This window comes from Ixodes scapularis, unplaced genomic scaffold (assembly GCF_016920785.2).
Source record: "Ixodes scapularis isolate PalLabHiFi unplaced genomic scaffold, ASM1692078v2 PGA_scaffold10__122_contigs__length_95168666, whole genome shotgun sequence".
NCBI lineage: Eukaryota > Metazoa > Arthropoda > Arachnida > Ixodida > Ixodidae > Ixodes > Ixodes scapularis.
Window position 1 is genome coordinate 65978210 of NW_024609836.1, and position 25592 is coordinate 66003801.

Consider the following 25592-nt stretch of genomic DNA (forward strand, 5'->3'; position numbering starts at 1 on the left):
GACCCGTGCACACTTCTACTGAAAGGAACTGTTCAAGGTTCACAGTATGTGAACAGGCCCAATGACGCATGGATTTGCGCGAAGAAAGACGGTGAGGTGATCACTGGTGGGTGCACATGCATGGCCGGCAAGGCAAGAGTTTGCAGCCACGTCGGGGCTGTCTTGTGGAAAGTGGACTGTGCGGCAAGTGCTGGTTTTACTGGGCAGGCATGCACCGATGCCGCAATGAAGTGGAATCGGGGGACCAAGAAGAATGTTATGCCAGCACCCCTGCACAACATCAGCTTCCGGCTCCAGAAAGGAACTGCCAGGGCAGTAGAAAGAAGAGGGACTGAAGTTACGGAACCGAAGCAGGTCCATTCCCTTCGGGACGACCAGGAGCTCCAGCAGTTTCATGCAGTAGCTCCGTTCAAGAGCCTATTCTGCATACCAGGCAAGTATGAGCTATTCTTATAATTATTATGTCAAAACTCTGCGTAGTGAGCTTATGTGAAGTTAATTTTAAGTGGAAATGGCAGGTTCATTCCATCTGGTAACTACCCCAAACATGTGGAGCATTCATTTTGTCATGAAACAGTAGGGTCAAAGTAGCTGCCATATTCGTTTATTAATTGTCTAATTGTTAACCATTTGGAAGTCCAGTACCCTGGTCCATTTGGCAAGTTTGAATTGGGGCAAGCTCTGCTAACAACACTACTCAAAAACAATTGTTCCGTGCCCCTAAAAAGATGACGGCAATATTTAACAAAATAAGATCAGATGTGAAGCTTTACACGAGATAAATAACAAGATTAGAGCTCAAGGGCAACCATAGAGCTTGAGCAATCCAGCCTATCTGCACTACCTTAACAAGTGTACTTAGTGCATACATTACTGTTACAATAAATATATAACTCTTCCATGTTGAGCTTCTACAGACCCCTTTTTTAACCACAGAACTTGTTCCAACTGGTGAGTCACTGACCAGTCAGCTGTGTCTGCCACCCACTTTGATTTACCAGCATTCTGGTATCAGCAGAAAACACTTGAAAATAAAATATTCTGCGATATCAAATAAATTCCAACACCATTTTGTCCGTCCTTGACACATCAGGTACTATTTCTAAATGCAGAGATCACCTAAACAAGCTGCAAACGAGCTAAGGATGCCTGTTATCATTTGTTCTTGCTTTTCTAATGTAATTCATTGATATGAAGTTGTATGTTTCGTTTTTAATAAATTCTGTTTATATTGCAGGAACGCTTTTGCATGAGACCATCACAGCCTCTAGGCAGCCCCAGGCTCAACCAGTTGCCAAGGTGCCCGACCAGGCCCCAAGCCACCGAGACCATGATAGGGCAGAGACCCTTCCAGAATCGTGCCCAGCATGCAACTTATTTTATAGTGACTTTGTTGTACTAACTAGTACTGCAGCTGTGCAACTTGAAACTGGAACACGGGGCACTACAAATGCCTTGTGGAAAGATTCACGGAAGTTGCGCATCACAGCATCCAACGTTAAGTGCGTACCAAAGATGATAAAAAACATCTCACGAGAAGGCCGTTCTAACCCTGACAGGCAGTTCATTCCATGGAAATGCTGCCACTAGACATGGACACATGTATGAACCTGTAGCGCGGCAGGCGTTCATTGTAAAGACAGGGTTCACAGTTTCCCTCTGTGGAACTGTAGTTTGCAGTGAGGAGCCCTGGCTCTCTGCTACTCCTGATGGCATCATCGAAAGTCAAAATGCCATTCTGGAGATAAAGTGTCCAGAGGTGCAAGACTGCAGGGCAATGATTGCCACTAATAAGAGGTATGATGTCCAGAGAAGAGATGACACATACACACTAAAAAAGACTGGAAGTAACGGCTTTTATAGCCAAGTACAGTACACAATGCTGTGCACAGGGAAGCAGCTCTGTTTTTTGTATGTGTGGTCAAAGAACAGTGATGTGTTGTTAGAGATTTCTTTCGATGGCAGCTTCATTGCTGAAAACACACCTCGGCTGAGCCGGTTTTATTTTTCTTCGATCTTGCCGCACCTTGAAAAGATGCAAAGGGGGGGCAAACTGAACATGTGCCTTGAATACAGGCGACTGGCCCTCATGTAATCAAACTTTTTCCAAAAAGTGACAAGAACAAAAGGTGAAATAAATGAAGCAGCAGGTGGAGCAGTGACAATGCTTCATACAACAAGCCAGTGTTGACTGTCGCCTGCTCGCCATGTTTTTCAAGGTTCGACGAGGTGTGAAGACTGTGCCATTTGTCTTTCACATTCCTTGAATTATTTCATATACACATACCACAATCGGTCAAGCAGAACAGAAATCAGTAACTTGCAAGTGTCCAAGAAGTAGAAAAACTGTCCAACTTTGGAAAATATTGAAATGTACAACACATCAAGGACAGCTTACAAGGCTTTCGAGACCAGTGTCCTCGTCCTCGGCTATTGCATGTGTTGTCAAAGCTGAAGAGGGGACCACCGGTCCCAAACCAATCTTGAAACTGCACTTGAAGGGATGGTGAACCGAAATTTTGATATCAGAAAACATTGCAGGAGCTGTAGGCGGAAGACTACAATCCCTACAACACTACTCGTAAAATGATATCCCGAATGGACGGCCGCATTTTTGGAAAAAGGTCGAGATTGGACAATGCGCGCGATGTCAAGATGTCTCGTTTCCTCCTCTTCTCACTTCGCCCCCTCAAGGCGACGAGGCGGAGAAGACGTGAGGCTGTTCCTTCTCCTCCTCGGAGAAACGAGACGTAAGCACATCTGTCCAATGCGCCTCCTTTTCCTGAGAAATACGGTCATCCCTTCGAGATATCGCTGTACGAGTGATGTTTTGGTGTTTGTAGCATCCCGTTGCACGCTTTTGCCGCCGTGTTTTGTGGAATCCAGATTTCAGTTCAGCATCTCTTTAAACTGGTTAACATTTTAAGATTATCCTCGGCTAAGCAGGATCTTTTATTTATTAATATGTTATTTTTGTTTACGCTAGTACACATATCACAACGAAAGAGGTGAAATAATTGGCATGAGTAAAACGAGGCATGTGAAAAACCTACTTTTTTGCTAGACTAAGTCCATAAGCCAAGTTTTATCCTTTGCATCAAATAAGAATACTAACACTTTCAATCTAAAGGGGAGGTGAAACAATTTACTACACAAACATGCAGCATACCACTTATATTTTGTTTGTATCAACGTAAGTAAAAGTAAATGCAGACTTTCCCTAAAATATTGTGATTTTTCATGTTCTCGCGAAGCAAAAGCCAGATTATTTCCCAACTTGCAGCAGCATGTGGCAGCCATGAGAAAAATGGCCCGAAGTTACCACGAGCTACGCCACAGTGAATGAGCAAGTTGCGTGTGTAAGCGTGCCATTCACCTGAAGTCAACCAAATTATCCCCTTCCGATGCTTTCATGACAAGCGAGCAAAAACGGATGTCCATACTTATGTTTTTTCACTCATCCAAGATTGGCTACCTGCCACGACCATTACCGATGCCGACTGGCTATAATGTTCCAAGGCGATCGAACCAAAGTTTGAAAAGTGTTCCTATCTGAGGCGAAAGGTCCTCTTCCCACCGATGAAAAAAGGAAGGTCACGAGCATGCTTGAGAACACAGTGACTCAGTAGACAGTGTAACAGTTGAAAGATACCATGAACTTCAATTTGCATTATTTTTACAGCAACAGCTCTTAGCAAGATCCTGCTGGGGGAATAACGTTGACATCCTGCTCAAAACTTCACAGTGCCTCGAGCAAATGCACAGCTAGTGAATGCATCAAAAAGCAACGACCACGTGATCAAAACCACAAACACTAGTTGAGGGCCAGGCATTTGAAAGACATGCCTTACCGTTCTCACTCTGAGGGTGGATGTAACAGAAACCCCACTTTTTCCGGAGCATGCACACGACCATCCGAGCAGACGAACTTGCACGTTGTATGGCTAGACCTTGGAAAGTTTGTAGCGGGTCCAAAGAAAATTACTTTTAGTTACGGCACGGGAGTGGAATTGAGAGCGGAAGTGGTGTAAAAATTCTCGGAACTGTGCTCAGGAGGCAGTGCAGAAACGACAATGATGTCACAGTGTTGGCGAATTACGTGATTGCTGAGCTCCTGTTGCTGTGACGTATGTCGTGCAATTGTGTAAACCCACTATTGTTAAAAAAATATCTAGTGCACTTAAGCAATGAAAGGTTTTTGTTCTGAAGTTTGAAAATTGTTCCACTCCCCAATTAAGTGAGCAAGAAAATAAACAAAAAACTTCCATCCTGCAGACAAGAGAGCAAAACAAACACACCTACAAAAATTGTACTCAACATCAGCGATGTGAGGCACACAAAGGAAACACGGATAGAGCAATGATCATAAACCACACTACCAAGTCTGTCCAAGGAAATAAAACCTGTCTTGAGCCGCATAGGTACTGGAAACTGCATGAGAATGCGACACTAGCTGTAGTGGCAGAATGCAAAAGCTGGAGAATATGTTACCAGAATCGAAAAATGGAAACACGAAATTTCTCTATAAATAGACGACTACCTCAGCGTAATGCATGTAGAACAGAACAAATGCCACTAAATGCCTGTGGTGTTTATTTTAAAAACAAATAACAAACAATAGCCAATGACAGAATTTGCTATCCGAATTTGTCTACTGAGAGCAGCTGCAGTCGACCTAGATTCTATCCCTGCTGGGGCTATGTTGATTTTATACACAACTTTAACGAACATGTCGGTCGTTACGACGCTTGTTCATATCTAGTTTCCTATTGTAAACAACCCATAAACCACATTCTGTGCTAGAAGTATGGTCTCAAAAAAAAACAAAAAAAACAATACTGCATTTCTTACTCACAAATATTTCCCACCGGAGCATTAGATACATCTAGAATACCACTTTTTCGTTTGCCCCGAGTATTTGGATGATCCAGGTAACTTCAAGTTGTCGAACTTTCACATTCTCTCACCACTGCTAGCCTGACATTCCCAGTTTCATCTTTTGGCGACAAATAATTTGTCTATGCACGCCAAAAACCGGGTTTCATTTTCTTGATCAGACCCAATACATTAGAACGGAACATGTAGAAAACAAGCTCGAGAATTCAGTGTCTACAGAGTCAGTGTCTACACATCAACGCTGGCACTTGCCGCTGTTTCTTGCATTGCAATCAGAGGTGCCTTCAGATTGCACAGTCCTGCGCAGATGAAGACCATATCACTGATGGTTCTCCTCGACGTTATGGTTAACGCTGACTTGAAGATACGGTACGTTTTAATGCGATTAATCGCTCTCTCAACATGTATCCGTAATGAGGCGATTCTTCTCGTTCGAGTCACATCGAGCTCGGAGAGCTGGGATTTCCCTGCGAATAATAAAGAAGACATATGATTGTTTAGTTTTACTAACGCTGCATCCTGCAGTACCTTTGACCAGTCCTTCCATTGCAAGCTGCATATATAGCATGCTGACTTTAGTAAGGAATACGTCACATCAACACAATTTCTGGCTATGCACTGAACTAGAAACAATGGAGGACATGTAGAACTAAGGAAATCACAACAAACATTAAGAAATATGTGAGTTGCAGATTTACTGCAAGCGTGCGGGGAGAGAGTGGCAAGCTCTGACTGGAAGGAATATTGGGCTAGCTGCATTTGTCTCCAGAGTCTCCCTCTAATCAAAGCGAAATTAGAGCTCGGTGCTCCGACATCCCTGTGCGCTCTCATGTACTCCTCTCTCCGTTTCTCCTTGCATACAAAACACGCAAACTGTTTTCTCATGGCAGTACTATCCTTGACAAAGTTGAAGAATGGCTACTTCATGTAGTGCTTTACAATAGTTTCTGAAGTGCTACGTCTCAAAACCATGGCTTGGCTGCGGCCAAAATAGCATTTCGATGAAAAAAAAGACAGCTTGTGTGCTGTGTTTTGTGTACATGCAATGCCAGACATGCAAAGCATGCTTGAGTTGCTCCTATTAGCTTAAAATGCTTGGCGAGATTAAGAATTAAGAAGCATGTTCCCACTATTTCGGCAGATAAGGAAAGTTGCCGGAGGTATCCACTCAAAGAAGCTGGATGTTGTGCACCAACAAGTTGACAAGTCTAGTGCCAAGCCACTGGAGAGCGCAGCACTCTGGCCACCGAAATAGCTGGGCAAAGCAGCATGAAGCACTGCACAATGCAAGCACATACTTATAACAGATCAAACTTGCATTGCAAACATTTGAGGATCCACATTCACATTTAAGCAAACACAGTCATATTTCCTATGGCTGGGTGATTGATAGACTAACCTCACAATTAATTGAATATTATTTTTAACTAAGTAAACCCCCCCAAAAATCTTTTTTTTTTTACGGTTCCCGTGCATTTAAAAGGTTAGTCCATTCATCTGTGGGGAACACAAAAATGCCAATAACATTCATCACATTTAGGCTCGGATTGCTTCCAACTTAAGCTTAGTTCAATATAAGGCCCAGTCTGCAGCCAGAGACGAGGACACCTCTCCTCGATTCTGTCTCTGACCCAGAAAGAAGGAAATCCCTCCTTTCTGCAGGAATTAGCTCCCAGGTGAACACCTTTTAGATAGCAAGGCTCATAGGCCTGAATATTGTACAGCACCTGAAGAGGCAAGCATGAGGCACAAATGAGACACGAGTGCTGCATCAGTGTTTGGCTGAGGATCATGTTCAATCAGTGAGGATACAAGTCTCGTCTCAGTGCTGCCGCAACACTTGTATCCAATCTGTGCACATTTGCCTGTTTAGATGACATAAAATAAGGCCAGTGCCTTTCTCCCAAGGCCCGTTTCTTATGTTACATTATATCATAGTACTCGCTAGGCTTCCTCATTTTAGAAGTCGAGTCAGTAATGAAGAAAGTTCCGTGCGTCTTTGTTCAACGTCTCGCAAGCATCTATTTAGCGCTGCAGGAATGATTGTGAAGTGAATGACCCTGCTCATGCCAGATAACATCAGGAAACCTCTTTGCCTTCACAGTTGGGAGTAATATTTTGTCATTTGAGCATTATCAATTGAAGGTTCAAGTTTATCCCCAGCTGAAAAAGTGCATTGCATTGTTTATCACACAGCAAAAGGAGGCAACGAAGAACAGGCGTCCTTGCTCTTTTCACAATATATTGAGCCTGAACATCAGTGCAACCAAAAATTTGACTATTGCAAGGCAATGAGACTGGCTAAAATTTTAAACCAAGAACCAGCCCTAGTTATCTCCAAGAGTATAACTAACACAAAGCATTTGCAGACAGGACATGAATAAACAGTGCCTGCATTAGGGTTCATGCCATGCAATCGTCTTACCCTTTGTGAACGCCGGCATGTTCAACTTCACCCCTTGAAGCTCCAGGTGGGCATCCAAAGTAAACCCACGATCAGCCATAATCTCATCGCCACGCTGGAAGTGGTCCTCGACCCCGCAGTGCCGCACAATGTATTTATCGGAAGCCCTCCCACCATACACATCTGACACATACATAATGAAGCCATTGGGGGCGATAACTGTAAGAAATTTGACCGTGTTGTTTGCCTTGTAAGAGCTGAATGTCTGTGCTCGAGCCATGAGCTTCTTAGGCCTCTGCAGAATGACTTCCGTACAATCAAAGATGCAGGTAGTCCTGCCGTAACCGCCTTCAACAAAAGAGGCAGGCATACTGTTTTCTATGCGTCACCGTGGCAGCCAGAAAACAACATAGCTCATGATCTTCTTTAGGATCCGAAGCATTCTTTTCACAATGTCACAAATTCTAGTGACCGAGGTCTCAAACCTCCTAGCTAGGTCCCCATAAAGGAGGCCTAGGCGCAATCTCATGAGTGTTATCAGAAGCTGGTCTTCTGCGGACAACTGAGAGTTGGTGGTGGTCATTTTACAGACGGCCTCCGCGAGACTTAGAAACACGGTCTTCGAGACACCCGTATAAAACATTATATCTGAAGCCGACATTTTCAGCGCGATGGCAGGTTTTCGAGACTCCTTGAAGGAGTAGCTGTGGTCCTCTAGTTCCAGAGCTTCCCACTGGGTTTCTTGGTCTTTTGTTGTCACCTGAGAAATGTAAAACCAAAGAAGTTAGCTTACAAAGATTACGCTGCTTAAAGAAGCCAATAACTTACTGTAGGGCAGTGTCGCGCTTCCAGAGGGCCTTGATCATTAAGTCCAGCCTGCAAAACCTAAACCACAATCCACATGAATGAGACGTTAGGCAGCCTGAACTACTACATCTCTCATATAACAGGGAGGCACTGACTTGATCGAATGACGTTTTAGCGAACGCCCACGTTTCATCGAATGACACTTTAGCGAATAGTCGGTCGCCGCGAAGCGGCGTTCTTGGGTGGGCCAAGTGAGTTCATATTTTTGTAATGAGTTGCCGCAGACTGTCGCCGCGAAGCGGCGTAAAGCGCAGCGCGACGGATGGGTTAACGCGCGCCCCCGTTTTTCGCTAAAACGACCATTCGCTCAAATGTCGCCGTTCGCTAAAATGTCATTCGCTCTTGTGATATGGACCCCATATAACACTGTACTGCAATGATGATGTTTCATTTACATAAACCTGTGCAGCACTACACTTTCGTAAAGGGATGGATGAGGACTTACCAAATCTAAAGGCACCACCGTAACTTTGATTGTTGTTGTCAATGGCAGAGCCTCAGGCTGCGGAGCAGGCGTAGTCGTGGGACCAGCGGAGTATCCTGGGTTCTGTTGATGTGCAAACACAAATGCGTAAGAACAGTAAGAATGGACTTGTGAACAGCAGCCTGCACTGAGCCAAAAATGCAGTCTGCTTACAGCATCCAGCAGCTTGTCGGCTTTCGGCAACGGGCTCAGCACAGGCAGCTGGAGCGGCAGAGTCTTGGGTTCTGGGGCCGGCGTTGGCGTTGGACCAGCTGGGTGAACTGGGGTGTCCTGATGTGCAAACATGGGCGTACCAACCGGGGGGGCAAGAGGGGCACTTGCCCCCCCAGTTCTCAGAGTGGGGGGGCAAGGCATGCGTTTTGCCCCCCCTGAAACGGCCGCCACTGGGCAGAGCAGACACAGGCCGGCGGCGCCCAAGGAATACCAAGGGCACTGCCCCCCGACCCGCGCGGGCATATTTTTAACGCGCAGGCGATACAAACCCTAGCAACGGTGCTCACGCACGCCGGATTGGCTGGTTCGTAAAGCCTTGCTCCACGAACAAGGCTACACGGTAACCTTACGGAATCCATCCGCGAGACATGGGCCGGACGGGCCGTCCAGACCAGGACGTAGGCCCTTACACAAAATAAAGTTTTGCTTGCTTGCTTGGAGATAGGCGCTGCCGCCGTCAACATAGGCAGCGGATGCAAAGCGAGTTTCCGAACAGGTAGCGTAACTTAGTGGTGAGATGTCTGCCTCATACGTGTCAGACCCGGGTTCTATTTATGGTGTGGGCCGGCTTACTTCTTTTTATTTTTTTTCTCGAACATTTTTGTTTTGTCGAGGCATTTGGCGATATTTACATTTCTTTTTTACCATTAACACTAAAAAAACGAATGTTGTTGACGAAACATCGCTAAACTAAATCGTATCGACTCTATTTACGGAAGTGCATGGGGGGCAGCGGGCTTGGGTTGCCGACCGGACGCCGCAAAGCGGCGTGTACGGGGGGTGGGGGGGCTAGGTGGGTTAATAGATTTGTAATTAGCAGCCGCACACCGTCACCGCGAAGCGGCGTGAACGCAGGCGCGGGGGTGGGTTAACGCGCTTCGAGTGATACACGAGCAGCCCATCCGGCGTGAGCGTCGTTGTTAGGGGTTCTATCGCCTGCACCGTAAAAGGAGCAGTGTGTGCACCTCCTGTAGTGGGCAAGAATTCCTACATTGGAGAGAAGCGGGGACAAGCCCTTTCTTCAAATGCGTCAAGTCTCCTTGAGCTTCGGAATACAAAGAAACGCCACTATTCGGAGCTAATCCCACAGTTACTCGACCTCTCTTGCGTCGTGTCTGTTCGCTCCCCGCGCCTCGTAGCAGTGTTGTTGCAGTGGGGGGGCTCGTTAGAATTTTGGGGTTTTTTGGACTATCTAAATCACTTTCTTCCTTCCCATCCCCCCCTTTTCTACTCCGCATGCTTCCCCCTCTGCAAATATCAGCTGACCTTCCGACCTCTGTTCTCTGTTGATAGGTAAAACAACCACTAAAATTAGAAAGTAATTTGTAATTTGAGTGGAAGTCACTCGGAAAAGTAGTTAAAGTAAACTACTGATTACTAGAATAGAAATATAATTAAAAGTTACTAATCTACCCAGAAAAGTAGTTAAACTACAGTAACTTGAGTAAAGTAGTTGAACTACGTACAAGTCTGGCCTGGCAAGCGCTCTGCGTAAGTGTTTTCACTGATCTGCCTAGCCCCGCACACCATCACATGGGCCAAGAAAGGTGTAGTTTTACTGCAGAGGAGAAATCAGCAGGGTCCAAGATGGTGACAATGGAGGATGGGGGACTGTTCCAGTGGCTGATGGCTTGAGAAAGGAATGACCAATTGAAAGCGTTCGTAGAGCCAGAAGTGTGTTTGATGGTGCAGACGTTGTTGAGGCGAGAAGATGTTCGGTCGAGGGGTAATAACAAAGTGGTTTTGAGGTCGGGAATGTGGTAGTAGATTTTGTGAATAAGGCACAGCTGAGAGACTTTCCTGCGAAGCTGCAAAGAGGACATGGTTAGTTCAGTTTTTAGCGCCGAGACACTGAAAGAAAAGGCATAAGTGGATTAAATGAAGCGAGCAGCTCTGTTCTGAACTGCCTCTACAGCGTATTGATGAGGTACAGTCGATGGGTATTCCAGATGGTTGAAGCATATTCTATTTTTGGTCTGACGTACGTGTTAAAGGTTAGCTTAGGGACAAAGGGTGGAGCGATTTTTTAAGTTACGTCTGCTTAGTCCAAGAGTTCCAGATGAATCGGCGGTAATGACTTCAATGTGGTTATTCCAGGGAAGGTCAGATGTTAGTCTTACACCAAGGTATTTATACACAGTAGCGGTCTCAATCAGATCGGAGTCCAAGAAGTAATTAAATGACAGAGTGGTTTTTTTCTTGGTGAAGTGGATTAGTTTGCGTTTATAGTTGTTTGGTGACATAATCCACTCTTTGCACCAATTGTTAATTTTATCTAGATCTTCCTGAAGCTGGTTATTATTTTGCACACAAGTTACTTTGTTATGGATGACGCAGTCGTCGGCGAAAAAGCGTTTTTTTGAAGAAATCCCAATGGGAATGTCATTAATAAATATTAAAAAGAGTAAGGGCCCAAGTACGAACCCCAGGGGAACACCAGGAGATACATTTATTAAGGAAGATTCATGATCATCATGGACGTGACCTGTACACGGGAAAAAAGAAAGTCACGAATCCATGCAAACGGTTATTGGTCGAGGCAAAAAGATGATAGCTTAGAAAGAAGGCGTTGATGGAGGACACGGCCGAACGCTTTGAAAAAAAAAAAAAAACTGCGTCAGTTTGGACGTGACATTTAAGGTTAGTGTGCAAGTCATGGATGAAGTCGCAGGGTTGCGTTTCGCAGGAAAGTACCTTTTGAAAACCGTGCTGCTGTTTAAAGAAAAAAAAATGGCATGATAGGTGCCTCATGATATTGGAGTAGAGGATATGCTCAAGTAGTTTGCAAGAAATTGAAGTCAATGAATTAGGGCGATAATTAGATTCGGAAGAGCGGCTGCCCTGTTTAAAGACTGGGAATTACCCTTCCCACCTTTTGGTCAGATGGAAGGCAGCTTTGAGATGAGGACTGAATGAAGATGAGTTTCAAATACTCACTAGAAATAACACGGGTGTTTCTTTTAAATTTGAGGGTTGATGTTATTGGTTCCAGCGGACGAAGTAAGTTTTAGTTTATCAATCAATGTTTTAATACCAGCGGAGTTAACGTTAATAGGATGCATGTGCTCGTAAAGCTCTTCAGGGAGAGTGGGGACGAAGTCCAAGCACTTGTTAGTAAACACTGATGAAAAGTATTCGTTAAACACAGAACTATCATGCTCGACGTTGCACATCCGACATTCCTAACTCTCCCCATCTTCCTAAACGTCCGTGTGTGTCCTAACACCAGAAACCGGAATTTTAAAGGTTAAAAACGGCACGTTGCAAATATGGAACGCGCACTTTCATGCAAAGCTGACGTCAAGTGACCCAAATCGAAAAACATGCATATTTACAGTATTGTTATCTCTTCTGGTGAAGGCTAAACAACCGTTGCATCCGTTTTCGCGCACGAAACGGTGACTCCCAGAGAAAGTAAGAACGCAGTGATTGTCTTTATTTTAACAATGTAAACACACTTGCAGGCGTGCGCTGATGAAGCCTCAAAATCAAAACTCTCGTAGTGTGATTCGTGACTGCTCCGTCTACTACCCAACCTCGTGGTCACGCCACTTTCTGCAAGCAAACACTAAAATTGCCAGTAAACACACAAAAGCGACATCGATACAATTATCTTGTAGAATATCACCTTATTTAATCATAACTGTTTCAATAGGCACTACAAGTTGTATTTATTTTAAGAAGAATAAGCAAAATTTTTTTCGTGAGAAAAAACAAAATATCAATGTTAAGTCTGGTAACGTTGTAATTTTGCCGAATCATTGCCACATCTTTAGAAAACTTCGACAAAAGTTTCGCCGAATTTTCGATTAAGGGAGGGGGGGAAGAGGGTCGGGTTTGCCCCCCCACTCAAAAACAAGTTGGTACGCCACTGTGTGCAAATACAGATGCATAAAAACAGTAAGAACTTAAGAACTAACTCACAAACAGTGGCCCGCAGAGCACCCGAAAGGGGGTTAGCTTACAGCATCCAGCAGCCGGTCAGCTTTCTGCAAGAAGCTCCGCCCGGGCGGCTGGAGCGGCAGAGTCTTGGGTTCTAGGGCCGGCGGAGTCGTGGGACCAGCTGGGTGAACTAGGGTTTCCTGATGTGCAAATACAGATGCATAAAAACAGTAAGAACTTAGGAACTAACTCACAAACAGTGGCCCGCAGAGCACCCGAAAGGGGGTTAGCTTACAGCATCCAGCAGCCGGTCAGCTTTCTGCAAGAAGCTCCGCACGGGCGGCTGGAGCCGCAGAGTCTTGGGTTCTAGGGCCGGCGGAGTCGTGGGACCAGCTGGGTGAACTGGGGTTTCCTGATGTGCAAATACAGATGCATAAAAACAGTAAGAACTTAAGAACTAACTCACAAACAGTGGCCCGCAGAGCACCCGAAAGGGGGTTAGCTTACAGCATCCAGCAGCCGGTCAGCTTTCTGCAAGAAGCTCCGCACGGGCGGCTGGAGCGGCAGAGTCTTGGGTTCTAGGGCCGGCGGAGTCGTGGGACCAGCTGGGTGAACTAGGGTTTCCTGATGTGCAAATACAGATGCATAAAAACAGTAAGAACTTAGGAACTAACTCACAAACAGTGGCCCGCAGAGCACCCGAAAGGGGGTTAGCTTACAGCATCCAGCAGCCGGTCAGCTTTCTGCAAGAAGCTCCGCACGGGCGGCTGGAGCGGCAGAGTCTTGGGTTCTAGGGCCGGCGGAGTCGTGGGACCAGCTGGGTGAACTAGGGTTTCCTGATGTGCAAATACGGATGCATAAAAACAGTAAGAACTTAAGAACTAACTCACAAACAGTGGCCCGCAGAGCACCCGAAAGGGGGTTAGCTTACAGCATCCAGCAGACGGTCAGCTTTCTGCAAGAAGCTCCGCACGGGCGGCTGGAGAGGCAGAGTCTTGGGTTCTGAGGCTGGCAGAGTCGTGGGACCAGCTGGGTGAACTGGGGTTTCCTGATGTGCAAATACAGAGGCATAAAAACAGTAAGAACTTAAGAACGAACTCACAAACAGTGGCCCACAGAGCACCCGAAAGGGGGTTTGCTTACAGCATCTAGCAGCCGGTCGGGCTTCTGCAAGAAGCTCCGCACAGACGGCTGGAGCGGCTGAGTCTTAGGTTGTGGGGCCGGCGGAGTCGTGGGACCAGCTAGATGAACTGGGGTTTCCTGGTGTGCAAATACAGAGGCGTAAAGACAGCAAGAACTTAAGAACTAACTTACAAACAGTGGCCCACACAAACAGTGGCACCCGAAAGGCCGTTTGCTTACAGCATCCAGCAGCTGGTCAGCTTTCTGCAAGAAGTTCCGCACGGGCGGCTGGAGCGGCAGAGTCTTGGGTTCTGGGGCCGGCGTTGGCGTTGGACCAGCTGGGTGAACTGGGGTTTCCTGATGTGCAAATACAGATGCATAAAAACAGTAAGAACTTAAGAACTAACTCACAAACAGTGGCCCGAAGAGCACCCGAAAGGGGGTTAGCTTACAGCATCCAGCAGCCGGTCAGGTTTCTGCAAGAAGCTCCGCACGGGCGGCTGGAGCGGCAGAGTCTTGGGTTCTGAGGCTGGCAGAGTCGTGGGACCAGCTGGGTGAACTAGGGTTTCCTGATGTGCAAATACGGATGCATAAAAACAGTAAGAACTTAAGAACTAACTCACAAACAGTGGCCCGAAGAGCACCCGAAATGGGGTTAGCTTACAGCATCCAGCAGCCGGTCAGCTTTCTGCAAGAAGCTCCGCACGGGCGGCTGGAGCAGCAGAGTCTTGGGTTCTGGGGCCAGCGTTGGCGTTGGACCAGCTGGGTGAACTGGGGTTTCCTGATGTGCAAATACAGAGGCATAAAAACAGTAAGAACTTAAGAACGAACTCACAAACAGTGGCCCACAGAGCATCCGAAAGGGGGTTTGCTTACAGCATCTAGCAGCCGGTCGGGTTTCTGCAACAAGCTCCGCACAGACGGCTGAAGCAGCTGAGTCTTAGGTTGTGGGGCCGGCGGAGTCGTGGGACCAGCTAGATGAACTGGAGTTTCCTGATGTGCAAATACAGAGGCGTAAAGACAGCAAGAACTTAAGAACTAACTTACAAACAGTGGCCCACACAAACAGTGTCACCCGAAAGGCCGTTTGCTTACAGCATCCAGCAGCTGGTCAGCTTTCTGCAAGAAGCTTAGCACGGGCGGCTGGAGCGGCAGAGTCTTGGGTAGTGGGGCGGGCGGAATTGTTGGACCAGCGGGGTGTACTGGGGTTTCCTGATATGAGAACACAGGCATAGCAACAGTCAAAACTAACTCACAAACAGCGGCCCGCAGAGCACCCGAAAGGCGGTCTGCTTACAGCATCCAGCAGCCGGTCGGCTTTCCGCAACAAGCTCCTCACAGACGGCTGGAGCGGCACAGTTTTGGATTGTGGGGCCGGCGGAGTCGGGCGATCAGCGGGGTATACCGGGGATTCCTGATGAGCAAACATAGAGGCGTAACAACAGTAAGAATAAACTCGTGAACTGCAGCCCGCACTAAGCCAAAACTGCAGTCTGCTCACAGCATCCAGCAGCTGGTCGACTTTCTGCAACAGGCTCCGCGCAGGCAGCTGGAGGGTCCGAGTCTTTGGTTGTGAAGACGGCGGAGTCGTGGGACCAGTGGAGTGTACTGGGTTTTGCTGATACAGAAACACAAAGGTGTAACAGCAGTAAAAATGGACTCGCAAGCAGCAGCTGCGCTGTGGCTGGCTTGATCCTCAATAGACTACGGAATTTGGGAACGTCAGTTAAGACGCAGTGAAATTTCATTTGTATCAGCCAAGACACTGTTCTTCTGGTGTTAGTCTATCGTAGCACTCTAAATTTATTAGCAAATACAGATTATGACTGTCCAGCATCTGCTTCTTCAAATAACAAATTTGATTCTGTAAACTACATCATTAAATCAAACACTGGCTTTTGTTTATTTATTTTTTGTTCCTAAAAGTTGAGCGTCAGCTGTTTAAAAAAATTACAGATTTACAACATTGTTATAAATCAATAAGGTGAGCATATTCAGGTCTTTAACTATGAACCGCATATGAGCGATTCTTCCAATAACGGGACGAAACGCTTGCAATTCAGCCTTTACTAATATGACACTACGCCAATCACCTTCAGCGGACAGCCTGTCGACGAGCCTGATGGAGAGTCATCTGCGAGCTTCTCTAATGAGAAAATACACAAATGTCTCATCGCGTCAACGACGTGATTTTATAAGCAGGAAATGTCCAAGCATCAATTACCGATTTCTTGAGGGGTGGCACGGACATCCTCTGCAATCGTCATCGGCCTACAATAACCTACAGGAAGCACCAATCGAGCAATAAACACAGGTTCCAAGTACCAAAAGCAACGGCAAATAGCAAACAACAAATATGGCAAAGTAGCAGAAGTAACCAAAATAGCACAGTACCTTGCGATCATAGCCCAGAAAGAGCATCGGAACTGGGTTCTGCTTGGTTCGCTTGCCGTCGACGAAATGCCGCGAACAAACTCTCGACGATGACCCCGGCACGAAGTCTTTCCTGTAGACACTTGCCACCCACTTACGTCGCAAATCAGGATCAGCGGGGAAGCGATGTAAGGTGTATACGTTACAGCCGCATTTGCTTTGCGACTTCTTGTGTTCGGTGCACAATTTGTCGCGCGCTATCTTCCGTTTTCGGAAATTGCTGCTGCAGCCAACGACTGCGCAGTGGTAGCCCGATGACCAAGTATGCACGGACATGATACCTCGACGTATTAATCCACCTTATTACAACACACTGCCCTGTCAAGGGCTTCAAAACCCATTTTACGCGCACCACTTCCGCACCGTACGAGCCGGCTAGGCCTGCTCCCGCATACCGGAAGTGCTAGAACCGGAAGAACTATTCTCGCTATGCGCCGAGTCGCCGAGTCGAGGCTACGCACGTTACGCGCTGGGTCGAGGTTACGCGGAAAAGGTCTATAATCCAGCTCCGGAGATATCGCTTCTGCGCTCTTTGTGGCTTATTGCTCTAAGTTAGTACAAAGAAGCAGCTTCTCCCCTTTTCTTCCGTGTGGCGCCTTTTCTTTCCTGGAGTTTCCCACTAAGATAATGATCCGGCAGCAGCTGTCACTTCTGCCAAAGGATATGAATTCTTAGAGCTCACATTTATAGTCTTACCTTAGCATTTACATTACATGGCTTTGGTTATCTTGGAGGCAGAAGAGTGTAGAGGTGCTTTGACCAGGATTTAGAGTTCTTTTTTTAATATATAAGAGGGGTGGACTGTATGAAGAGTTAATGGAGACAAACATTCTACATTAACCATCGAACTTCGCACTGAAAGGCTTTTGTCGAGAATCCGAACCTGACAGACCGAGTCGAAATCCAAGTTCCAACAAACCACTCTGCGAACTGTCCAGACAAAGAGCATGACCTCCTTTCGTAGAGCTCGACAACAATGCCTTTATTCTCTCGGATTCCAAAAGCTTAGAAGCTGATAAAGTGGAGATGTCTCGTGTCTCGTGGCTAGGTTGGCCGAGGGAGGGGGGGGGGGGGGGGGTTAGGAAAAAAGTAATGATTACAAGTAATTCCATTACTTTCAAAAGTAATCAAATTACTCTTGTGATTACTACAAAACAAAAGTAATCAAATGAATACAAAATTACTTAAAAAAGTAATCAATTACAAGTAATTTGATTACTTGTAATGAGTACCGTAGAAGTCTGCCCCAGGGACGCGACTCTTACCTCTGCGTAATGACCCCAAAATATTTAGCTTCCCGACGCTTTTTTTTCCGGTTTTTCTTTGGTACACGTGAAACCGCGTCTTCGACGGGGTTTAAAAGTGTTTTTCGTATTTATCTTGTGATCTCGCCGTCCGCACCAAAGCATGCGCGTCTACATGAGTGGTAATTTGAGACGCTCAAGGTTGTACTACGCAAAGCAAGTCCCGACGAGTCCGAATTCGCGACCTTCCCTGAGCAGGGCAGGTGGCAATACAAAGCAGCAGAGGGAGATTAGCGGCATTGCCCAACCCCCTTTGACCTCGTCTTCTGATAAGCCTCCAAACCTTCTTTTGTGTCTTCGTGTTGCTGTGAGCGAGTGCGAAGGCCGCTTCTAGCAAATCAGAGGGGTGGCGCGAAACACGTGACCGTTCTCGGTAGGACAAGGACGCTTGGACGAACATTTGTCACGTGACTCGCTCTGACGCCCTGACGGGCTACTGGGGCCGTAGTCTTTGCCGTATGCCAAGTTATGGTGAGTTGTAGGGGCCACGTAGGTCCGGTTTAGAAAAAGGGAGGCGTCCGTCAGTGTATTCCTGTTTTTCGTGCGTTTCAGTCGCGGCTGTGAATTTTCGTCGTGAACGGCCGGAATACATCCATGCCAACTTTTAGGAAATGGTCCTTTATTTTGTCAGAGTCCATGGAATTATTGTGCTGTATTTGTTGGACGCGTTTCGACAAAGACCTGCTCATCGGCAGCCGCGAGACTTCCGTTGAATGTGATCGACCGCCCTCAACCGCGGTATTGTGTTTGCGTTGTTTTGTGCGGCCCGAATCGGATTACGCATCTATCACGACAGAGAGGTGCTCATCGGCGACCGCGAAACTTCCGCTGAATGTGAGCGACCGCCTTCATCCTCGACATTGTGTTTGTGGATAGTTCTGCGCTGCCCGAATCGGATTATGCATCTTTCACGGATTACATGAGATCGCTGTTTTATTTGTAAGTACTCTGCAAGCATGCTTCTGACAGTAGTCCAAGGGGGCTATGTTCGACAATGTTTCATTTCTCCTAAAAAGAAACGGAAGTGACCGAAGCGTCGTTATTGCGTTTGATTGGTTAGAAGGTCAAATGGCGAAAATAGGTAACTTTCGTCATTTGAACCTCTAACCAATCAAACGCGATATCGTCACTTCCACCACTTCCGTTTATTTTTAGGAGTAACGAAACAGTTGTCGAACACAGCCTCCCTGCTTCCGTTTCAATAGACCATTTTACGGTTTACAAACATGAACTGCCGCTTACGTCCCAAGCGACTCCCGGTCGTACTCTCTTTGCAAGCCTGCCAGTTTTGTCCACGTCACCAGTGCAAGGAAGCATAAACGTCCCAAGAAAAGTACAATTAGAGATTCAACTAGGGCCTTCGGTTGTACAATTTGAAGGGGTTATGAAACAATATCCGGTTGAAATATTCATGACCTTAGAAGCACGGACCGCCACTGGTTTAGAAGCCTCTTGGTCGTGGTGGAATTGCGAGGATAAAAGAGAACTATTTCTTTCAGTCTTGCCTTCGCTAAGTTTGATGACGTGCGCGTGAACGTAGCTTTGCCCTTTGGCACGCATGTAATTGCACGCACTTGCCCGCATAAGCAGAGACATGGCTGCGGCCAGATGACCTGCTTGCAATCGTCTATAGAGAATTTTGTAGAACCTGTTAGAACCTTGATTAAAAAATAAAAAAGTGAACCAGGCATTTGCAGTCATTTTTTTTGTGCACTTTTTTGGGTTATTACGCCCAACTTTATGGGTGTTGGTAATCGCGCCTTTTTTATTTCCCTTTCTGGCAGTGATACATCCAATTTAGAGGGCGTACTGCGCAGTCATAACGCCTTAATAAAAAGGTGTACAGTGGAATTACGCCATAATTTAAGGGTGTTCGGAATAACGCCGTCCTTTAAGGGTGTTAGCGAAAAAACCCTATCTTAGGGGTGTTACGAATAACGCCCTTTTGTTAGGGCGTTTTGGTACACCCAAATGGGTGTTAGTTATAGGACAAGCCATTTACACCCACAAGGGTGTTACGATGTTTAGTGTGTAGGTTGATCGCATAAAAAATCTAATTTATCAAGGCTGCAATAAGTACCGGCCGTTTGAAACCCTATTATATTGCCGTGCCGTGGTCATGAACTACGGGCCTTTCTGCTGCGTATCGAATGCTCTCATCCAAAATAAATATTATACTAAAATCTTCGATTATTTGATCTATTCAACTATATTTTTGGGCCGGTTTGAAGACTGCTCTTCCGATTGTTTGTGCGTTTTTTTTTAAATTCGGAGACACGATTTTTTTAATGTCTAGTACTAAATTGGTAGATATTTGTTCTACTGACATTTGTTTAAATATCAGTGGGAATGATCCTTATCTTTGGTGAAAAGCTACAACGTGTTGGGGAGATTTATTAATATTAAGACCTTCCCAAAGAATTCCTGCCTGTCAAGAATATTCACACCCATATTGCACTGTCTGACTTCAAACATTATTGATTCTCTGGCTAGCAAAATGCAGTTGCGAAGTAAGAGCCGACCATCTCTTAAGAATGAAATTCGTGGACTCGAATGCGAGATCTTTTCAATGCCTCTCGTGTCAATGCTCGTATTGTTTTAGCGGAGCTGAGCTAGCTTGTTAGAATATCCCTGATGCTTGTTACGAATAAAAAAAATTATCGCTCTTTGTCGATGAGTGTCCTGATACCTTTACAAAAAAAACGCCAGAAAATACACTCTGAGGCAACTTATTCCAATGTTCAAGATAGATTTCACTAGTAAAAATCACTTGTGAACGCTGATGTTTGGTATGTTCAGTCTTAAAGAAGAAAAACAATGAAAGCTTTGTAACTGCAGCAGTTAACACCTTTACCTCACCGTTACTACATTTTTACTATGTACTACCTCAACCGCTCAACCGATGATAAAAGTTCGTATGCGCAGCTATTGCTGCCCTTTCCGACCGTTTCTATCACTTTATTTAACATTTACTACTTCAAACACACGACAGGTAGTTGCACGGTAATAAATGCAGCACTGAAGCTAGCGGTTGAACCGGGTTATTTGATGCTTCCAAGAATACAACAATCCTGTAGGCACGCTGCCGGCTGCTTGTTTTACTGATAGCACCCGCGCTATCTAAAGGAAAAGTGAAGTCATAGTCCACCGACACATGGCACTCGGTTCTGACAGAATGATACAACAGTCACTAAGTGTTTTTTACTTTTACTACCTTTCAAGTAGCAATTTACTACCCCTTGTTTGCAACAGGTAGTAGCTGCAGCTGCTGAGCGCGGAAGCGAGAACATGGGTGCTGGGAATCTATGGGAACGCTGTTTTATAAACTGTAGTTTTATAAACTGTACCGTTACTTATCAAGCCTATACAAAAATGGTCTGTGGCCGAATATGAATAATACTATGCTCAGTTATCGCCTTAAATGGCCCTCGATACTCTGCCATAAGATGCCGCGAAACACGCTATAGTTCAGTATATAGGCTATGTCGCGAAAGCTAAAGAATCTCCACCATTCAGAAATTTATAACCCGCAGAAGAAACAAATATGCCTTGAAAGCTATTAAATCGCCACAATTCAATTATTTAGATCGAGCTATTGCTTAATACATGCGTTAATTTCTGTTTCTCGCCTAACTCCAGAAGTATCTCACAGCTGATTTTTGAACTCAAAAATATGTTCCTCGAAACATTATTTTATGTTAGGACTGCGACTTGGGGCTTGTTGGCTCTTATACATGGCGGTACGCCTTGTTCTGCGCGCCTCTCTTCACTGATGCCCTTTATTTTAACACATTCTTACCACGTTTTGTTTTTACACACATTTCCGATTTAGATACTAAAATATATTTTGGAGTGTTCAGTGGCTCTTTAACTTTCATAATCCTTGGAGCTATACTCTGTTTCAGGATAACTTGACAAACTCTGGAGGCTAAGCCGCCCGCGACCCAATAAAGGCATCAGAACAACGCATATGACAACACTCCATGGTCGATGCCACGGAGGCCTCGTTACCGGCAGAGCAGCAGCGCTCTCCACGACAAATATTTTTTCAAGGCTTCACTATCTTTTAAATGTATTTAAACTTGGGCAATTGCATCTGTATCGACACTACGCTAGACGGCACAGAAGAAAATCACACGTTGCCTTTCAACGATGCTTAGATCGAATCAGTCCTTTGTCTAGAACGACGTGTCTTTTGAACGATATTTCAACAATCGCAGCCCTGTAATCGACAGCTTCCGCTCAAAAGATGGCCCTGGAATTAACCCCCGCTACAGATTGGCGGGTAAATTGAGCGCATTCTTGTCGCTGATACCGTTCCCGAAGAGCGCGCTACTCTAGCGGACGGCAATGTTTCGGCGGTGGACGTTCATCCGAAGTTGGTTGGTTTCGGAGCAGACAACAGCCGGTTCCTCCGGGCCTCGCATTGGGCGCACTGACACGAACCCGGCCGGGACGTGGAGTCATGTGCCTCTCTCCGACGCTTATTGCTTCGCGGATGGCCTAGACTCCGCAGTTCGCCAAGTTTTCGTGAAGCGAAATATAATGTAAATGTTTGTATTTATTGAAAAAATAAGCGCTGATATTTGTATGTTCTCGCTGATTTTTTTTTATTCGGATAATTGTCAGGTCATTTGGGTCATTTAGATGATTAAATGCTTCAGGATTAATCGAAACAAAATAAAAGACTCAATACAAATTTTACAACATATCACCAGGGGTGTTGAGTTTCGAAAATATTTATAAAAGGTATAAATTAAGAAACGATGTTCCCACGACAAAAAGTCAAATATGGAATTCGGGTCAGACGACAAGGGCGTTTCCGTTTTATTTAAGCAACGCTTGAAGGATGGGACTTTATATTACATTCAGGGCTACATCTATCTTGACGACAATGTAAGTGTTTTTCATATTCTCCAAAGAAAACAAAGTCAAACTTTTCTGCAAATACAATATGGTTAATCGGCGTATATTTAAGATTGAGGAGTTTAGTGGGGGCCCACATTACCGCAATTTGCATTATTAATACTACAATTAGTATATTTACTACCTAGATTTTAAAACTCTAATTTGTTTCTTACGATCTAATTTCGGACTCGCGAAATATGACAATGTATAGTGGGCAAACTATCACCACTGGCGCCAATTTTAGCATGAATAATTAACAGGTCATAAACTGAATATATTTTAAAATCAAAGAGAACATTTTAGCCAGCCTGAGAACTCCGTGCAATATGACGTTATTTACGGGTAAAGCATATGGTGCTATCAAAGTCGCGACTTTTGACAATCGGCAAAACTTTCATATTCGTTGCCAATCCCTCCCCACCAAAGAACTTAAAATACAAAAAAAAACGGATTCCTGTTTTTTTGTTTTCTAATTACAAGACTTCCTCCAACATTTCTTTTATTTTTAAGCGCGGACCACAGACCTTCGCAGTTCGAAAGAACGCCCACCCCCTTGCACGTCTGCTCAGTGCAGCTTGTTTAGTTAGCTTTGGTAAACCGGTAAAGCAGCAACGAGTTTTATTATTTCGCATACGAGCAAACGCAAGCACTGTGTGTTTGCGTTACCATTGCGTTTTCCAGGCTGCTTGTGCGCGAAGCCCGAAATTGCGGTTTTCGATGGGCGCATAGCGACGACGCGCACGTGAAACGCGGTGCAGGCAACTTAAACGCAAACACACAGCGCTTGCGTTTGCTTCTATATGCACTACTAAATCTATGTAATAAGGTACTATCCCATACCGGATGCAGCACCACTTCAGGAAATGAAGAGTGTTGTTAGCATTCAGAAATGACTGCTTGTGATCCCTGATGGCGAGCAGTTCCGCTGTTCCCTCTGAGCAGGAGACCCGAAGGACCCTCACTAGAGAGCTTCCCGTTTTCGCCGCGTGACGGCGACCAGCAAGCTGGAGTAGAGAATAGCATGCCTGCTAATAACCAAAGCACTACTGCTCACTAGTATACCTTTATTGTTTTTTTTATCCGGTTTTGCGCTTCAAAGTTTGTGTATTTCTGTCAAAAGTTTAGTCTGATCTGCACTGGAACGTTGCAAAAAAACCAAATTGTGTTTTATTTAATTCACCGTGTGTTTGTTTTGCTAGGATGAAAACCATATACACCTATAAGAGCTCATTAGCTCGTTCCAACATCAATCACCTAAGAACAGCCACTAAATATTTTTTTGAAATGTCTTATTCCTTAAGGCCCATAAAAAAGAAGAACCCATGAGAGTCTCTCTCCTTAATGAATGCTCCCGACACTCCACCCATGAATAAATTTTAAGTTGTCTTGATCCTTTTGTTAAATTCAGAAATCAAGATTGTGTCGTGGGTGCAGGTTATACGAGACCACCAGATGCTCTCCCTAACGGACAATAATCAGCCATATATATAAAGCTTAATACACTCGTGACATCGTTTGTATTCCCAGTGTTTGTCAGAATGATCTAGTCCTGTGATTCTCAAACATGGATGTGTCAAGTACCCTTTGTGAACCCTCCAAAGTGATGAGGGACATCATGCCAAAGGCCTAAGAGAAAAGGGTTGGAAGGAGGGTATGAAACAAGACAACCAATTGGAGTGTCAAATCAGTTCTCTTTGCTCTGATATACACGAGAAGAAAGAAGCACCAGGTGGCTCCGGCCAAGTCTCAACCCTGGTTCCCAGTGATCCTGGTGTTGCGGTAACGCCGACGAGATTTGACCAGAAGAAATTTATTGACTCCCTCGCCGGGAGAAAAGGCGGATGGGGTAATGTTTTTAGTTTTTTTGCCTGATCCCCCAAAGGTTATCCTGTGAATATCCGGCCCACACCGTCTGGCGATAGTTAGGCGGAGAACATTGAATTAGAGGCGGGAGGACTCATGTTTGTCTCTTTAGACCCATTCTAGGTTGTGCAAACTGCTGCTAGTTTCAAAGGCAAAAGCCATTACCATCCACCCTCTGCATTCATCAACTACCCATCAACTGCCGATGGAGGGCTTTTGAGGGCTTTCGTGTATGCCGTGTGGACCCATGCCAACAATAAAAAAGTAATTAAAAACTAATAGAATAGATTGATTTTTATCTTGTGAACCGTCATCAATATATGTTTGTCGGGGGTGATACTTGAGGAAGCATTTGATATCGGGTGTTCCTCAGGGGAACAGGACCCCGCCTGTTTTTTTTTGTTTTTTTAGTGGCAAAGCTCCTTAGGGTTTAGCCTTGTCCGTCCGTCCGTCCGTCCGTCGATCCGTCCGTCCGTGCTCAAAAAAGAAAAAATGTTTGCGTAGTCAACAGGATTCGAACGTGTGCGGGGAGACCCCAATGGATTTCTAGTCCATCGCTTGAAACACTCGGCCACTTTTTTTTTTTTTTTTTGCCGACTTGGCTTTTTTATTGTTTATGTAAAACAAGGGTTATTTACATGGTTAAAATACACTTGGGCAAAAACAGCGCACGATGTGGTCATTTAAACAACACTGGTTCGTGTACCCGGTCACATTCATACAGTGGCTTCGAAGTTCCGCACTTATCTCCTCCGATTTCGAGGCGTTTTTGGCATTTTAAGGCGCGCTTCCAATTCAGCCCAGCCAGCCATTTCGGGGTTTCCCACCTCAGCAATGAGGCTACTCGCAATCATGAAACCTTCTTCAAAGTGACGCCATGCTGGTTTGCCTTCTTCGAGAACCAGGAGGTGATCTGTGCGGGACTTCCATATTGCGTGCAGTCCAAGCAATGCCAATACCTCCAGACATCTGCTGTCAGGGCCTGTGCCAAACTCAAGGAGCTTTGCGCTGCGCCAATCCATGTACAATTCAACCTGTAATCTACAGCGTAGTTCCGCCCAGAATAACTCCGCGTTCGGGCAAAAAAGAAAAACATGCTGTAGAGTTTCCGGTGTGGGACACAGCACACAGTTCAAATTCCACGGAACAAAGAAGCCTTTCTTTTCCTGCCACGTCTTTACTGGCAGCACTTCGGTGTGAAAAGAAATAAAGAAGT

The 25592-nt window shown here is 45.5% G+C and overlaps 2 pseudogenes; one reads left to right on the plus strand and one right to left on the minus strand.

The window, feature by feature from the left end:
* The first annotated feature begins 225 nt into the window (after window positions 1–225).
* Window positions 226–2157, plus strand: LOC120839534 (annotated as a pseudogene).
* A 2967-nt stretch (window positions 2158–5124) lies between these two features.
* On the minus strand, window positions 5125–8161 carry LOC115319613 (annotated as a pseudogene).
* Between the last annotated feature and the right edge of the window lie 17431 nt (window positions 8162–25592).